Source organism: Gavialis gangeticus, unplaced genomic scaffold (genome assembly GCF_001723915.1).
Source record: "Gavialis gangeticus isolate Ggan-Ray unplaced genomic scaffold, GavGan_comp1, whole genome shotgun sequence".
NCBI classification, from domain to species: Eukaryota; Metazoa; Chordata; order Crocodylia; family Gavialidae; genus Gavialis; species Gavialis gangeticus.
The window spans coordinates 54,574,994-54,578,525 of record NW_017729031.1 but is presented as its reverse complement, the minus strand read 5'-3'; the positions used below and the strand labels follow the sequence as shown (position 1 = coordinate 54,578,525).

The window sequence follows — 3,532 nt, the reverse complement described above, 5'->3', positions numbered from 1 at the left end:
CCAGGTGTGCCTCCCCGGGGCTCAAAGGGGGCCCAGCTGGGAGGTTGCTGTTCTGGTCCCTACTTAGGAAGACGGAGGCAAAGAAATCATTAAACATGTTAGCTTTGTCATCTGGTGTGATGACAAAGTTTCCCAACGCATCCTGCAAGGGCCCCACATTACCTGGGACCTTCTTTTTACCCCCTATGTATTTAAAAAAAGACTTCTTATTGTCCTTAATCTGGGAAGCTAGCCCCAGTTCCATGATTAATGCCACTTTTCAAAGGTGTTCTTCAGAGGTAACAGGGAAGCCAGAACACATCTGGGGGCTCTGCCAGCAGTTGTGTTTTATGTAGTTACCTGCTCAACAAAGGTATATTTTATATTTTTCATATAAAACTTAGTGCGGTGTGTCAAAATCCTGTTTCTCCAATTCTTTCCTTTCTGAAGTGGGCTCTCATTGGATTTTAGGAGAGACCTGGCCACTTATTTGTCTAAAAAGAGTGAATGTTAATTGCAGAAAGATTGGCTTTGTAGAAAATAGAAATGTTTATGAATTTGTCTGTTTGTTTCCATGGTGGGTGTCAGGCAATGAGGGATAGTTATTTTGCCTGCCCTGCAGGACATGCTAATTTGTAAGAGCTTAAAAATAAAAAACAATTTCACATGTATATAAATGCAATATGCACATTTAATGAGCTTACCAAATAATTGTCAAACTGAACAGACTTTCTAGGTGAACATCTAAATGTGTGGTAACTTAAAGCCTTATTTTTGTGATATATTTCATGTTAGTGACAGCTTCCTGCCTAAGATTATTTCTGCCACATTTATTGAAATTAATTTAGAGAAGTTAAACTTTTCAAATTGGTTTGGTATTTAATACAATTTGGAAAAAAATTAGATTTTTAACAAATTTGCCACCTGGCAATTTTACAAATCTTGAGATTGAAGCTGAAATGTTCCTCCTTCAGCACAGCTGTGCACGCATGCACTGTGTGTGTGTGCACATGCATACACATGCATTCATACATGCACCTTTTTCAGTAGGGGACAGGGGAGGAGACAGAAAGGAACCTGGCTCTGATGATTACTTTGGGTACTGGTGGTGTTTATGAATTGGGAGAATATGCTGTGTATGGTTCCAGTCAGAATTAGGGATTAAACTGAGGTAGCCTGTGGGGGGCTCAGTTTCTTGGTGGTTCCAGGAACTGTTTCAGAATCTCTACTTTCATTTAGAAGAAAAGGGGGAAGGGTACCTAAAGAACTAGCTCCTTTGTTTGGGAGATGTCTTGAGAGGACAGTAAATCATGAATATGGTGACAAATAATTGTAAACAATAGAGCTACATGTATACACATAGGAAAGGTCCCTGTTTGGCTTAAGTTTTTCTTCCGTGAAGCATAATGGTGACTGTTTGAATGTCAGCATGGTTAATTACCAAGTTCAAACAGCCATCTATGCAGTTTGTAGTTATGATCAGTGAAATTGCTGATGCTTGATGTTCCTCAATAGAACAGAGGGGGAAATTTATTCTCTAAATGTCCATGGGCTTTGCAGTGTCCATCCATCCCTGGTCTAAAATAACCTGGCTTTATCAGTTTCTGGGGCAAGCAGCAGAGTACACTTGTGTTTCCAGCCCTTGAAGATAGGTAGGAAGATGAAGGTATAGATAGATACATCATAGAAAGGCCAGCTTGCACTTGAGCTATTGCTTGGCAAAGAAGGCTGAGCTGGTTGAACTGCATATTTGGGGTCAGGAATTTTAAAAACATTGGTGTTGGTGCTTTTCAGGAGAGATTATAGCAAGTTCCTGCATTTTTTTCACTGTGCTTATGAAGAGGGAATTGCTTAAAAAGGCAGCTTCCTTTACAAAGGGTATTTTCCCTTCCTTGAATGAAGTTTTTGACAGGTTGTGGTTAGTGTAAGAGAAGAGTTTAAGAGTTTTTATAAGGAGAGAAACATATTAATTGAATAAGATTGGACATGTTCTATGGCACATGTTTCAAGTAAAATTTGTAAATGGTTTTAAATTAAAAAGGAGGGTGGTGGTGGGGGCTGGGATTTGGGGCAGGCATTTAAGTCAAGTTACCCATTTTGTGATTTACCATGTACTTTGCCAGAAGTGAAAGGCAGCACCTACAGCATACCAAAGAGAAGTCTAAACATGTCACTTTCAAGTGGGTTTACATGCTTCTGGAACTGAACTGTCAGGTTGAATATCTCTATTAAATATGAAATGCACCTCTCTGAAAGTCTCAGATTAAAATGCAGACTCTGTACAGCGGCTCATGCAGCAGTATGACTTGGGGAAATGTACAAGATAGTGCTTCAGCTTTGATAATACAAAACAAGTTGCCAGCTGTTAAATCTGTCAGGCCCAGGTCAGTGACAGGTACAGTGCTAGCCTGTGTTTGTTTGTGTCTTGTAACAGATTTGGAAGTGTTGGGAAAACTATTTTTTTTCTTTCTGCTTAGAACAATTGAAAGCTTCTATATACACTCAAAGCATTCCACCAATGATTTAAAATTATGATATCAAATACAAATTTAATTTTGCTCTCTCTTATATAGCAGCATCCCTAGATACAAAGGACATGTCATTGTTTTGTCTGATTGCTATGTCTTGAACCATTGTAATATAGCATAGAAAATAATACTTGCACAAATTTACTCTGCTTTTAGATCTTATGGCAACTAAAAGATCAATTTCTGAGCTTTTGCTGCATATTGTAAGCCTTATACTTATTCCCCTAACATTGATATGGTATTAAAATGTTAAGGCTCCCTTTCTAATGCCAGGTAACCTCTGGTTGCAAGATGGCTTGCTCTGATTCATGGAAGTTAGGAGCTGGAAGGGACCTCAGAGATCATCAGGTCCAGCTCCCCTGCATTCGTTGAGAATATCTTATTTCTTTATATGTATTTACAGCCAAAGATTCATGTATATTATGACTAAGACTAGCATCTGATCTAGAGAAATGTTGATAGATTTTTGGTGGTTACATGGCTGTTTAGAAAAAGGGATAACAGGGAGAAGCAGAAATGGAATTAATTATAGACAGACTATGGAAGTCTGATTTTGTTTTTAAATGCCAAACTTCGCAACTTTAAAAAACACAGGAGATGAGGACTTCAGGATAAAAGCAGGGGATGGGGACTTCATGCAAAGTTACAAGGGTGGGCGGATGAGAATACGATGGGATTCAACACCGACAAGTGCAAAGTGATGCACCTGGGGAGGAACAACCGGCACCATACCTACAGGTTGGGGAATTCCATTCTTGTCAGTACAGAGGCAGAAAAGGATCTTGGAGTCATCATTGAGGCCAAGATGAACATGGGCCGGCAGTGTGGGGATGTAGTCAGGAAGGCCAACCGTACCTTGTCATGCATCCACAGATGCACCTCAAGCAGGTCCAAGGAGGTGATCCTCCCCCTCTATGCGGCACTGATCAGGCCGCAGCTGGAGTACTGCGTCCAGTTCTGGGCGCCGCACTTCAAGAGGGATGTGGACAACATGGAGAGAGTCCAGAGGAGGGCCACTCGCATAA

At 40.4% G+C, this 3,532-nt stretch overlaps 1 protein-coding gene across 5 annotated transcripts in view; it reads left to right on the top strand.

The window, feature by feature from the left end:
* SLC25A12 (solute carrier family 25 member 12) overlaps window positions 1-3,532 on the top strand; it is a 112,182-nt gene that overhangs the window by 102,732 nt on the left and 5,918 nt on the right. The gene's annotated exons all lie outside the window — the stretch shown is intronic.